The sequence below is a fragment of the Tiliqua scincoides genome, chromosome 3 (genome assembly GCF_035046505.1).
Source record: "Tiliqua scincoides isolate rTilSci1 chromosome 3, rTilSci1.hap2, whole genome shotgun sequence".
Lineage (NCBI taxonomy): Eukaryota > Metazoa > Chordata > Lepidosauria > Squamata > Scincidae > Tiliqua > Tiliqua scincoides.
The window spans coordinates 233,144,388-233,159,339 of record NC_089823.1 but is presented as its reverse complement, the minus strand read 5'-3'; the positions used below and the strand labels follow the sequence as shown (position 1 = coordinate 233,159,339).

General features: G+C 48.0%; 1 pseudogene; it reads right to left on the bottom strand.

Moving 5' to 3' along the window:
• Nucleotides 1-536: 536 nt before the first annotated feature.
• The window catches only part of LOC136645323 (methylcrotonoyl-CoA carboxylase subunit alpha, mitochondrial-like), a 75,311-nt pseudogene continuing 60,895 nt past the window's right edge, over nt 537-14,952 (bottom strand).

Genomic DNA, 14,952 nt, shown 5'->3' with positions numbered 1-14,952 from the left:
TGCATCTTCTCGATTGTCACCCAGCCTGTTTTTGCTGCTCTTGCAGTTGATGATTGTCTGGAGATAATCAAGCCCGCAATGACAGAGCCACAGACCCTGGGCAGCAGAGCTAAAGGAATGGTGAAATCTGAGATGGTCTCTGCACCGACGATCATCTGGAAGTTCTATTGATCAGTCCTTAAATAATCCAGCTTTCAACCGGCTCTGCCAGAAGGCTGAAGGCAAAGTAACCTTTCACTGCCGTCAGTCTCACTTAGTCAACATCCCTTCCAATGGCAGAAAACGGGTTAAAAAAAGAAGCAGCATACCGCAGGTGTATTTGTCAAATACTAAGACAGTTTTAATGCCTTTGCATTTCCCGTTGTCCTTCAGTCTTTCTACCTCATCAAGATTTGTTTTTTTTAAAGACTGTATTCCATGCTGATGAAATTTCACAGGATTCTGAAGTTCAGAGCTTGCAAGAAAGGCGATTCGATCCAGCATCTGTCAGTAAACACAAATAGGAAGGAGTCCTGAGGAAAAGTTTCAGGGTATGTTCAGCTCCCAGCTTTCTGTTCAGCTGTTAAACTTCTGGCCAGCTCACTCTCCTTCATTTCGGAGTTGGTGGATGTGGTGCTGCGGGTACCACTGTAGATGTCTGAAAGAGGAAGGCACCTGTGTTAATGACTTAGAGCTCAGTTCTACTGTGTGTGTCCTCCCGCTGATGCAGTGGTGCCAAAATGGCTACTGCTGCATCCTGTGATGCAGTCTAGGAGGCAGCCCAGTGGTCTAGGTGGGTACTCCAAAAGTGGCTACAACACAGATTTGTTTACAGAAGTCGGGGCCCCTCCCAGATGCCCTGACCCCCGACTTACCTGGGAGCAGGCACCCCATGCCCAGGGTAGGGAGGCTTCCCTGCCCTTGAAGGGGGGCAAAGAAGGTTGGCTCACCCCAACCAGCCAGAGGGGGCTGGCAGGGCAAACAAGGAAACAAGCCAGGAACAGGAAAGGCCTTTTTTGCCCCACCTGGAGGAAAGGGAGGGGCCAAAGGGGGCGGGCTTGCTCCATAAAACAGGGAGGCCAGGGATGAGAGGCAGTCAGTGTGAAGCAGGGAGCTGTGAGGTGAACAGCCCCTGCTCCTAGGCCGGGTTTGGCAGCTCTGCTAGGGAGGAGGACAAGGGTGCTGGAACCCCCTCCCCCTCCAGCCAATCTGAGGCCTCCCTGGGGAGGAACAAGCCTGCTCCAGGCCCCTCCAGGGGAAGGCCCCTGCAACGGACATTATCATAACAACAGTTTTAGGACCTAGTCCTATTTGACTTTCCAGCACGGATGCAGCCAAGCCAAGGGGCATGCGCTGCATCCTCCGGTGGGAGGGTAGTCATGGACAGGGCCAGCTTCAAGCCATTTGGACCAAATGCTCGCACTTGGGCCCCACATCTAACAGGGCCCCTTGTGAGGGTAATCCAGTCTTGTCAAATACACACAACACATTGCGATGGAGATCTAACATCGCATTGCAGGTTTTACAGCAACAATTTTAATTTTCTTCTGAATTTTTAAAAAGTCAGTAGCGTTTGTTTATATTGTTTATACTTTGAACTTTTTTCTTCCACTGTACTTGAATTACAGAATATGTTAATTAGTTATAGAACTCTAGGATTCTACAGACCATGGCTGGGAATGCAGGGCCCTGCCAAAAATGTTTCCAATAGAACCCTGCAGCTCCTGAGGCTGGACAGAGGCCTCCACAAGGTAAGGGAACATTTGTTCTCTTACCTTGGGGCTGCACTGTGGCTGCATCAGTGCTGGAAAGTTGGTCAGGACTGGGCTGTTATATTTTCTACCCCTTTCCTAATGATCCCTAACATGGAATTTACCTTTTTCACACTTGCCACACAGTGGGTCAAAATTTTCTCTGAGCCATCCACCATGACCCTAGAATCTCCCTCACCAGCAGCTCAGATCCCCTCAGTGCGCACGGGAAGTTGGGATTTTTTTTTACCTCTTTAGGCTTATTTATACTGAAATGTTTTGCCAACTGTGGGTCTTGTTGATGAAGATATAGGGAAATGCCTGCATATGGTTTTATGCCACATAACCATTTCCCACCCACCCATTCACCAGGTGGTAACTTTTACCTTTCAGCCTTGCAATGAAGACTTCCACACATAATCCCCAGACCTTGTTAATTATTGAAACCAAGCCTAATATACATGTAACTGCATTTACTCACTAATGTCCCTTATTGCCCTCATCTTTCCCTTTACTCTTCTCATTCTGTTGTCTTGTTACTGTTGTCTCTCCTTGCAACTGAAGAAAGAGCCCTTGCTTCTTAGCCTCTCTCATGAAGAGCAGGTGCTTCCATCAGGACCCTTAATAGCCAAACAAGCTCATTTTGATCTAATAAGCCTCTGGGGAAGGAATTTCAATGGGTATCTATTTGGGTGGTGGGTGCTGAAAGGGACAGTTTGCCCAGTTTAAATTCAGAAACAAAGGGCGCAATCCTAACCAACTTTCCAGCACTGGCATAGTTGTGGCAGTGGGGCATGTGCTGCATCCTGCAGTTGGGGAGCAGTCACGGAGGCCTCCTCAAGGTATGGCAATGTTTTGTTCCCTTACCTCGGAGTTGAATTGCTCTTATGTCAGTGCTGGAAAGTGGGTTAGGATTGCGCCCAAAGAGAAAGGTTTTAGAGCCTGTGGGAGAAGTAGTTTGGACACGGGGACTGGAAAGGAGCTACTACAACATGCAGGAATTGCTGCTATTCCAGAACCACCAAAACCACCCTATGTGTGTCTGCTTCCTTCCTTCTGGCTCCACCTGTATATTTGTAAGCACATTAATGTCACAAAACACCACAAGTCTTCAGTACTTTCTCCTCGCAAAGAAACTGCGGCTGCAAAGGTGAATTGGAACTTCCTATTACTTGGGGGGAAAGTTGAAAAAAGGAGACAACACAACACTAAGAATAGATGTGTCTGTTTAGGTTACCTGTGTTGCTTTTTCTGTGGATGTTGTTGGTATCCCCTTCTGCTGGCTGCAGCAAACTGGAAGGGACCCAGTCAGTTTTCTCAGAAACCAGTTTCTTCACTAGCCTGAACATTGAAAGGAAATCATCACTGCCTTTTCCCCATTTCTGAAGCAAAGGCAGTGACAGTACAGAAAATTCACACAATGAAGCCAATTTCTTCATGTGGACACAGGGCCAGCGTGCCTGGGTTAGGAGACCGAAGTACTCATCATAAATACACTGTAGGCAAGGACAGTGTGGATCTGATCAGCAGTTTTTCCAGCTTTCCAGGACAAATCTGAGAATGTGGCGTCTTGCACAATTTTAGTCCACATTTATTGTCTAGGACAGCCATTTTCATTGGTGCACTGCAGCATGTTGGTGTGCCACGAATGGTCCACAGGTGTGACGCAGGAGTCTGGAGCACAGTGATTGAAAATAGCTGAAAACTCTTCTGGGTTCTGTGGCTCTGTCTGTTGTAATGAATTGTCTGTCCCTCTTCCTCTGCTGTTGACTGACAATTTATTAGTCCAGACAGTTGTCCTAGAAACAGAGCCACTGAACCCAGAAGTGACATCAAAAGTGGCAAAGACCTTAGATAAAGACCATAGAGGTCAGCGTGTCGTGAGATGAAAAACATTGAAAATCATTGGTCTAGAACAGGGGTGCCCAAAGTTTTTGGCAGGAGGGCCACATCATCTCTCTGACACTGTGTCAGGAGCTGGGGGAAAAAAGAATTAATTTACATTTAAAATTTGAATAAATTTACATAAATGAATATATTAAAGATGAACTTATACGAATGAATGAAGGTCTTGCAATAGCTCAAGGCCTATAAAAGACCTTGCACAAAGCAAGGCCGGCCTTTCCTTCTCTGCCACTGCTGCATCACAGACGTGAAACAGCAAGCAGTGGAGGGAGCCCTCATCCCACAGCTCATGCAAGAGGTCACAGTCACCCTCACGCTGAGAGCAGTTGCGTTGGGCCAGTGCGGGCTCCAACAAATCTCCGGAGGGCCAGAGGCTCATTGGAGACTGGGGGCTCCCTGAGGGCCGCATTGGGAGGCCTCAAGGGCCGCATGTGGCCCCAGGGCTGGGGTTTGGGCACCCCTGGTCTAGAAGGTAGCAGGGATTTTTCCTATGCTACATTTTGCTGCATTGACCTTAAGTAATGATGAGCTAAGGAGACCTTTGGCCAAATCCAGACCCCGGAGAGGGGCTATCTTTCCCCAGTTCCCAACCTAGAGACAAAAGCAGAATGTGAGGAAGTGGTAGATCTGGAATCGGAAGTTTTGCTGGAAAGCCACAGTCTGGGTTGGAGTTAAGGAGGCGGCCCCATGGCCGCCCCTTAGCTGATATGAATGATGCAGATTTTGTCAAGCAACGGATTGCAGGGAGTGGCGCGTGGACCCAGGATGCATTTAACCCTGAGTATGCTGCTGTTGCCTCCTTCCCATCCACCACAGATGGAGATTCAGAAGTTGTGAGATGCCCTGAGAGAGATCCCAGTATGGTCCATACTTCCTGTTTATTCAGAGGGACCATACACAAATGCTGGGTAGGGAAGCCAATGGGTGCTCTCTGCGTATGTTTTTTCTTACTACTGCCGCTGCTTGAAGGCAAGGGGATGGGGTGGGTGAGGTGGTGGCAACAGTGAATTTTCTACACCTCAGGCACAACCTGCCCTCAGACTGGCCCTGGTACGCAACACTCTTTCCTCCCTTATCAAACTGCCCTATCAGGAAAACTAGTTGCTGTCCAGAACCATCTAGTAAACTCAGCCTCCTCTGCACTGTTTCACACAAAATGTGGCAGCAAATGTGTGAAATTGTTTGCTATAGAATGTATCCATCATGGAGCCACAGCTAGTCCTTGATCACTGATGTCTACTGGGATGATACACGTGCTTGGGGGCGAGGGAGGGTGGTGACAGGGGAGGGGGCGGGCAGTTTGGACCCAGGAAGGGGGCAGGATTGGCAGTGCCAGCACAAGCCATATCTTATCCCTTTCCCTGGGCACAGAGGAACTCGAACCTGCACCAGCAATATCACTGGCGACGTCTGAGTTGGCCCATTGCGGTTGCTTGGGTTTACCCTGGGGAAATGGGACAAATGTCCCCTTAACCTGAGGAGATCTCCAGCAGCCGAAACTGTGGGATGCAGCAGAGCCCACTCCAGTCCCTCTATGCCTGCCTCTGCTTCTCCAGTTCCTCAACCAAGGCTTCAAGGCAGCAAATCTATTCCCTGAGGGCCTGGGGCTCCTTTCAATGAGGGCATGCCCATGACTTATACCCAAGAGGCATATAGTCATACATATGACCCTCTGTGCAAAACACTGAATAGTCCCCACCCTGCTACCAGCTGCCTGACTGCATAGCTTTGTTTGTTTTGGTAGTTTGCTGCCTTTCTTCTCAAGGGCAGTGTTTGGGGCACTCGCTGCCTTGCCCTGCTGCTAAACTTGCACAGATGCTTAACTTGTTGATCTTGGCACTTCGTCCCAGGAAGCTACTTGCAGCTTGTGATTACACAGCCCTGATTCAGGCACCCGGTTCAGTTATGTACCACCATGTCATACGCTGCCGTGGAAACTGTGATTGTAAGGCAAGGAATAAATATTTTCTTCTTTCTAGCAAAGGGTTGGACTAGATGGCCATGAAGGTCCCTTGCCAATTCTATGGTTCTACCATTTTAAATAAATAAATAAACTGAGTGGCATAGACCATCACATATGTGGAAGGACAAAGGCACCCAATTCTTCCCCTTCAAAGAGGGAGAAAGTTCACATTGTCTAGAGCAGGGGTGCCCAAACCCCAGCCCTGGAGCCACTTGCGGCCCTCAAGGCCTCCCAATGCGGCCCTCAGGGAGCCCCCAGTCTCCAATGAGCCTCTGGCCCTCCGGAGATTTGTTGGAGCCTGCACTGGCCCGATGCAACTGCTCTCAGCATGAGGGTGACTGTTTGACCTCTTGCATGAGCTGTGGGATCCCTCCACTGCTTGCTGTTTCACATCTGTGATGCAGCAGCGGCAGCAAAGGAAAGGCCAGCCTTGCTTTGTGCAAGGCCTTTTATAGACCTTGAGCTATTGCAAGACCGTCATTCATTCATATAAGTTCATCTTTAATATATTCATTTATGTAAACTTATGTAAATTTATTCAAATTTAAAAGGTAAATTAATTCTTTTTTTCCCTGGCCCCCAACACAGTGTCAGGGCGATGATGTGACCCTCCTGCCAAAAACTGAACTATCAGAGGCTACAGAATGTTGATTCCCACCCCTCATTGCTGGGGAAATCCCAGTGTTCAGTTCTTCTCTTCTCATGCCACACAATTTATTCTCCTTTGTTTCAACAGTTATCAAATACTTTAAAAATTACCATTAACCTCTTGGATACAGCTACAGTGTGTTTATGTGTGTGTCTGTTCTCATGAGCTGCCACACTTACCATTGTCCGTCTTCACCTTCCTGTAAAAATTGCACTAAATCTCCATCTTCTAGAGTGAGGGAATCTGGATAACAGGTGTCATAACCGCCTTCCACCCGGTAAAGATTGGATCCCTAAAAATGAACGAAACAATTATTATTGCAATTATTGTGCAATTATTCTGGAGGGAAAGGGCAGGTAGTAGGGTAGGGGAAGGGGGGCATTCTACTAGCAGGCCCAAAGGATGCATTTCAGACATTCAAAATTATATGGTACAGGTCCTTCCTTTTTATCCGCGAATTCGGGATCCATGGATATAACCCACTGTGACTTCCAAACCCATGGTGGAGGACCAGACCTGAGCTCCTGGACATCATCAGAGGTGTTCTCTAGTTGCATCTAGGAGGCTTTAGGAGGCCTGGAGAGGCCACCAGAGATCATTTTCAATTGTGTCCAGATGCCATCTTGGACCAGACCCGTGGATTTGCTTATCCATGAGTTTCGGAATTCACGGGAGACCTGGAACGGATATCGAGGTATAGCTGCTTACACTCCTAGAAAAACTGTGTTTTTTAAAAACTAAAACCTCCAATCCTCCTTGGGCCCGTGTTTAGGGCTATGTGCGTTCTACTGTACTGCACAATTACAGAGTAAGTGTGGAATTTGATAATGGGCAAAGAATTCTGCATCACGAGAATAACTTTTGTGACTTAAACAACAAATGTACAACCTCTTAGGCTTAAAAAGCAAGCCATTCATCTACAGTGGCTCAGTTCAGACATAATTCTAAATCATGTTTTTGCATCAGGAGAAGGAGCAATGGGTTCCTACTCGCTCCTTCATGTGTCAGAGGGTATGGAAAGCTTCTGCTTTTACTTTGGAACAAGCCAGTTCACTGTTATGCCCAAGCCTGGGGAACCTTCGTTTGTTCTAACTGTAGTTCAAACCAGAATCTAACAGCAATTTAGACATGAGAAGAAACTGCGGTTTGTTCAAAAGTGAAAGTGGGAACTTTTGACTGTCCTCCAACAGGACAGAAGATGAGAGGGGAGGGAGGGAGCATGTGAGTCTGCAGCTTGGCAAAGCTCAGTCTTGGAGCAGTAAACCACAGTTCATCTTATGTTTGAACTGGGTCAAGTCTATTTTTGTGTTTTTATATATTTATTCACAAGGATTTTTTTAGTAACTTTACAGCAATTTAAGTGCTCAATGTGACACACAAAATTTAAAAACAGCCACAATAAAATCCAGTGGAACAGATTAAAATCGGATTTAGCAGCATAAACAAGAGTCAGGCAACAGACTCCAGTAAATGCAGGGCTGGCCCATCCATGAAGCCAACTGAAATGTTTGTGTGGAGCAACACCCATGGGCATCATTAGTTAGGCAGCCTCCAGTCGATCAGTCTATCACCTGCTCCAGCCAGCTACTCCACTGGACGCTCCGATTCTCTTCCAACTTGCTGAGAGCAAGCTGGAAAAGAATTGCTGCAGCAGCAGCAGCCTCCTTCTCCATCCAGTGCTGCTGGAGGAAGGAGAAAAAAACCTGCAGCTCCAAATCACGTAGCCCCCCCCCCCCAGTCTCCTGGTTGCTTCTGAAGCACCAAGAAGACAGGGATAGGCAATTTGGAGCCCACCCAATACCTGCCTCTTCCCCGTACTTGGAAAGATTGCTGTGTGCAGCCTTCCCACTCCGCCCCCTTCTGTTTACATCGGGCACAGGCAGGGGATGGGGATGGGAGGTTCTCAGCATTCCCTGCACCAATTGATTTCAAGAGATGCAGGCAGAGGAGGCTGCGCAACATGTCCTATGTAAGTAAAGGGAAGGCAGGATGGGAGCTGTTTGCTCATCAATCCTCCCCTCACAGGAGGGGTGCACACAGGCATGTACAAGTGGGGTAATGGAGCAGCCAATTCAGGCAGCACAGAAGCACATGCTGCCTCTCAGTGGCAATGAAAGATAGAGACAGAGTAGGAAGGGGGCATATCCGATCTGCGGGCTCTCCGAAGCATGGGTGCCATGACAGAGAAGGCCCTGAGATGCAAAGCAAGGTGATGTAATGAGTTTAGAAGAGCACATGGGAGAAGGCTCTTTCTGATGGATGCCAGATCCAGGCCCGAATGGATACAAAATGTGTGTGTGGAAAGAGAGAGAGAGATGGGGGCTGAGGATGCTGAAGGCTGCGCTCAGTGTCAATTTCTGCACTTGCACTGTGCAACCACACAGACTGCTGCCTTTGGGATGGTGCAAGCTACCAGTTAAAATAACAGAGACCATCACCAAGATGACTGCCCTCTGCCCTGCCATGTGAAACTATTCAGAACATTTAAGAATGCAATTTCGCCAGTGACTCCCGTCTGCCATTCAGGGCCATGTTTCGAAACATGCCTGCAGTCTGAGAAAGAGCAAAGCAAAACGGTTTCATATCCGAGCCCAGCTGGCTGCAGCTTTGGTGAAAGGGAGATGGCGAAAGGAGCAGGATTAAAGCTTCCAAGGCTGTTACGTACATTGTTTGGCTGGTTCTCTTCCTCCATATCGGAAGAATTTGAGAGCTCCTCAGCACTGGATGGGATGACTTCAAAATCCTCAAACGTATCTAACGATGGCATCTGCCGGCTTGGCCAACCTTTGCAAAGGAAGCAAAATTATGGAGTTTAAATACAAACCAGTGATATTTTCATGGCAGTGTGGGGGGAAAAAACTCGTCTTTTGAAAACAATTGCCCTCAAGCTTAATTTATTACATTTGTATCTCATACTAAAGAGCTCAATGTAGCTTCACACTATCCCAGTGAGGGAGACCATGCCAGGAGGATCCAAAGGGCTGGGGCCAGGGGAGGATCCCTGCTCAGACTCAGAAAGGCACTGTTCCTCCATGTAGTGGGCTCAGGGCCCAATCCTATCCAACTTTCCAGCACCGGTGCAGCCACAATGCAGCCTTCCCTTACCTTGAGGAGGCCTCTGTGATTGCCTCCCCACCAAAGGATGCAGCTCGCATTCCACTGACACCACTGCACCAGCCCTGGAAAACTGGATAGGATTGGGCCCACAGTTGGCTCCTCTTAAGGAGGTATTAGTGAACTGTTCCCCTGTTTATCCCGGCCAGTCTTATGGAGCAGCCCATTTTGATCCAAAGGCACATGATATCATGACTTTGCTGAAACTAAGCAGGTCTAGGTCTGGTCAGTGCCTAAATGGGAGACTGCTTAGGAACCTCATAAATACTGCCTTGATTCAGAGCACCAGTTGCCCCACAAATCTGTTTGTGTGGAAGGACAGTCAGTGACCTGCCTGTTTAATGACTGAGTGGGAAATCAGAACCCCCCGCCAAAATCAGCCCTCTAGCCAGGGCTGAGGTGACATGTGAAATGTTGCCCCCTCTCACCTAGTGACATCCCAGCCTCTGCTCCTCCAGGGCCCAATCCTAGCCAACTTGCCAACACCAATGCAACTGCAATGCAGCCCCAAGGTAAGGGAACAAACATTCCCTTACCCTGAGTAGGCCTGCTTGACTGCCCTACCGCACCACAGGATGCAGGGCATACCACATTGGCATGGTTGCATCAGTGCTGGAAAGCTGGATTGGATTGGGCCCTGGGTGGAGCAGGGTTGGAAGAACACAGACAGTAGCATATATGACAACAGCAGATATTCAGTCAATGCCCGAACAAGAGGCAGAAAATAATTTAATATGGCCTTGTAAAAGGTAGAAACTACAAAGCTTAGCTCAGGTAACAAGTTTTTCTTCTCACACCCACATTAAGGGCAGGGCTTTTGGCTTATCTTACAGGCCAGGAGTTATCTCTGGGCTTCCCTGAGCTTTCTGTGTGGGGCTTAGGAGAAAACATGCGCAGGTACACCCCGCCAGCCTCTATCTGCTTTTCAAATGCCTTGACGTTTTTGCAGAAAGAGAGGCTGCACTCCCATCAGCTCTTGCCTGCTCTGACGCCCCACAAGAGATTGTGTGGGCTAGCAAGGGTTGCGGTGAGAGAGGTTTAACACTGCTCCGTTCCCAAAAGGGGCTGTTGGAGAATAATGAAGCAGTGCAAGCCTAGCCACTGTATTCTGAGGAGCCAGCGTGAAGGGAGTCTGATCACTTGGGAGAGAGGTGCCCGCCCTTGGGCAGCTGGCAAGGCACACTGTAGAACCCTGATGAGGAGGAACTTCAGTTATTTCCATTTTACAGATGATGGATGAAGACTGAGGCCACAGTTGCACTGCACATGTTCAAAACATTTTTTTTTTTAATTAAGGCACACTGTTATTTTACAAGAAAACAACACAGGGGGGAAAACAACAACCAATCACTGGTCTCCTTGCCATACACATACTTCATTTCTTTTTGACCCCTCTCCCTGCCTAACCCCAATTATAACATTGTCATGTTGAAGAATACAAAGGGAAAAGGAAGGGGGGATGAGACTGATTGCTGAACAATTAAAATAGAACTCTAATCCTGCAACAAGATATCATAAGACGCTTCCAGATATTCTCTCCATTTTTTTAAGTGTCCTACAGATCACTACCTTCTCAGGCAGTGCTTCTTTCAGCGTGTTCTGCTTCCACTCGTGCATCAGGAGGATTTCCGCCTCCCATGCCAAGTGCTTGGCACTCAGCAGGTGCTTTCAAAAACAAACCAAAAACCCTTATGATGTTCTCTGTAATACCAGAGCTGTATACCAGCTCTGTAATACCAGAGTATGTCTAGCCTTTGGAGGTCTCCACCACCAGCAGTATACAGTTTCCCATTCTTGCAAATCTTTGGAAGTCCCATAGGTACAATCCTAAGCAGGTCTACTCAGAAGTAAGTCCCATTGTGTTAAATGGGGTGTACTCCCAGGAAAGTGAGGTTAGGCTTGCAGCCATATTTCAATTGCAAGTCCAGTGAGGACTTCAGCTACCACCATCACCCCACGCCCACGCCCGCCCCACCCCCACACGGCCCTTTGAAGAGTCTGGAAAGCAACCTGGAAGGAAAAGGGAGGACAACAACTAAACCTCTTGCCAGCTCTTGACCAGCAGGTGTTTCAGCCGCCATCACCCCCTTTGGATTGCTTGCGATGGCCTTGCTGCACAACATCTTCAGCCACAGAATTTATTAGCCTACAAATGATTTTATTGCCTGCCTGCCCTTACATGTTAGCCATGTGGAGCACAACAACAGCCTCAGAGGGGGAAAAACAGACAAAGAGCGTCATCCAAGTTACACAAGTTTGTACAAGAATCTCCTAGAAGTGATCCTTCCCCATAACTGGCAACCAAGCGGCTGTGAACAAGCCCAAGGAGACCTCGTATCAGGTAACATGGGGACAAACTACACATGCATGTACTTTGTCAAGAACAGGATCTCTCCCCCCCCCCCGCCACGCAGCATCAGCATCTGCAAACTAGAATGGTCGATGGTCATGGAAGGCTCTCACCCTGCTTCCCCTTGTGCCATTTTCCAACTGAAAATCACTCCCGAACTGCATTTTTTTCCCCTGTAGGAAGAAGATACAGCTACTTGTATTGCATGAGTATCTTGTGTCATTTGGCCCTTGAAGAATCAAAGTTTATTCATGAACACTACTGAAAAAGTGCAAGTATTTAAAATAACTTGTGGCCCAATCAGTGGCGTGCCTAGAGGGGGTGGAAAGAACTAAGTTCAGCAGGAAGCCTCACCGCAGCATGCAAGCGGCCCCTCCCCCTCTCCTTCAGAGCCACTCCAAGCAGCAGGTACAAAACACTAGAATGCTCCAAAAGGGAGGGGAAGGGGCCACTTGTACGTGGTGGTGAGACTCCCTGCAAAACTTAGTGCTTTGCACCCCCCTAGCTACACCACTGGCCCCAATCCTATGGGGCATCTGTGCCACCAGAACTAGCATAACGGCAGCACAGCATGCGCAGGGCACAGCCAGGCCACTGTTGCAAGCAGTGAGCAGCCACAGCCACCCACCAGTTGATCAAGGAACAGCCCCAGTTCTGGAAAGTCAGTGCAGGCTTAGGTAGAGGTGGGCAGGTGGGCATGGAATAGGGTGGGATGGGGTGGAGAGGGGGCGTGTTGAGGTTGGGAAGGGGGTGGTATTGGCATCAGCAGCACCACCAATATCCTACCCTCCTTCCCAGCTTTCATCTGTACCAATCCACCTTCCTGGGTCCACTCCGGCTTGCTCCCCAAAAATAACTAGCACAGGTCTGAGTAGACTCATTTGGGAAGTAGAGACTTATAGCTGGGAACAAATGTTCCCTTTCCCAGAGATCTCTGGGACTCCCCCCCCCCCCCCCGGTGCAACAAGCGCTCCGGTGGCACGGCTGCATCAGCAGGGCGGTTTAGTTAGGATTTGGCAGTTATTTTAAAACCCCCCATCCCTTGCTTTTACTTGATTCTGTTTTTATGTTTCCATGTAATCAATGGTAAATTCAATACAGATTTTGAATTTAAAATTGATTACATGGAAACATAAAAACAGAATCAAGTAAAATATTTCAAATATGGGGAAAGAAGGATTCTGCTCATAGCTGGAAACCAGTAAAATGTTGAGACTTTAACCCACCAGAAAGTGTTCCTGCACAAGCCCCAATAACATGAATGGTGCGCACAGGCATCTGCCCCTATTCCATTCATCCAGAGCTTCATTTCACACAGATCAATGGCATAGCTAGAGGGGGTGCAAAGCACTAAGTTTTGCAGGGAGCCTCACTGCAGCATGCAAGGAGCCCCTCCCCCTCGGAGCCATTCCAGGAGGTAGGAGCAAAATGGAGGCGTAAGCCAGGCTCGGAAGGGGAGGGGCCCCTTGCACGCTGCGGTAAGGCTTCCTACAAAACTTAGTGCTTTGCACCCCCTTGAGCTACACTGACACAGGGGCTCTTTTTCCCCTTTGCCTGCTATGACACTTTGAACAGCATAAGGACTGCATCTCAAATATGACATTTTCATTCTTTTTACCTGTCTGTGAAGCAGATCTAGGGACCGACCTTGTAGAAGGAACAGCGCTGCATTTAGCTTGAGCCAAGAAGTTGGTTTCAAAGGCATCTGTGATAGGAAGTAGGACATTTGGGGTTGATAGTTGGGATGCACCTTAAACTGGCTAAACCGATGAGCTCTCTAAGGTGACTTTGGGCGCAATCCTAACCAACTTTCCAGCACTGACTTAGCTGCAATGCAGACCCAAGGTAAGGTAACAAACATGCCCTTACCTTGAGGAAGCCTCCTTGACTTCCTCTCCACTGCAGGATGCAGCGCACGCCACAGTGGCACAGCTATGTCAGTGCTGAAAAGTTGGTTAGGATTGCGCCCTTCCCTTACTAAGTGGACTGGAGACCTTCCATGCCACCACCTACTCTGGCTTAATTAACTTAGCGACCCAACTGGCTGTCTCATATAGTCACATGAAGAGTGAAGGCAGATGTACTGTTCTAAGTGTGGTCACAAAGGTTCTTTACCTGCAGGGTAACCTCAGCTTTTAAACCTGCATTTCGGACATACATATTAGCAAGCTGAACACTAGCTCAAGGAATTGCTTCCCAAGACTAGGGAGGGTGTCAGTGTCAACCATGCTGTTCATCTTTTTCTTAAAGTATTTAAAGTGAATCATATACATTTATAATCCCCTCTCTGTGTACAGACAGGCAGATGACCTGTGTCTTATTTTTAAAAAAAACAAACACACATTTTCTTTAACTACTGTAAAATTACTTCAGAATGGTGTGTGTGTTTGTGTGTGTGTGTGTGTGTGTGAGAAAAACTGTTCTAATTCCTCAGGCACTAACCAACATAAGTTTCCCATGCTACATTTCTTTTTCTCAGTTCAGCTGAAAGAGTTTCTTCAGAGTTTGTCACAGGATTGAAAAATTTATTATTAATTATTATTAACAGTATTTATATACCGCTTTTCAACGGAAAGTTCACAAAGTGGTTTACAAAGAAAATCAAACAAACAACTAATGGCTGCCTGTCCCAAAAGGGCTCACAATCTAAAAGGATGCAAAAGAATACCAGCAGACAGCCACTAGAAAAGACAGTGCTGGGGTGAAGCGGGCCAGTTACTCTCCCCCCGCTAAATAAAAGAGCACCGGCTTAAAAAGTGCCTCTTACTCAGTTAGCAGGGGTAACTGTGTACCTGTGTACACAGGGGTAAAAATGTACTTGTGTTTGGACTGCAAGGTCAGCCTTATGCAACAACCTCCACCATCCTTAAAATGCTACATCTGCCTTCACTCTAAGCAGCTCTCTAAAGTGGCATAATCGGACAGATACTTGCCATACTGGGGACTGCTTGCAACTCTGGGTTTGGCCTCTGCTTTTGACATGGCCAGCTCCGCCTGCTAATAGAGGGTGCACCCCTGAAACCTCTAAAACATGACAATGGGTGCTGGGTGCACTTGCAGCTTACAGGAGCAGCCAGCTTTGAGACAGCAATGAGACAGCCCCAGCTCTGAAACCTTGGTTCAGCTCTGTCTGGATTAACTACCCCCCCTCCCCATTCTGCTTATTAGAATGCCCTCCTCCTCCCACAAGCATGCAACACTGACATCATCACCAGTTACTTCTGAGTTTGGGAGGTCAGAT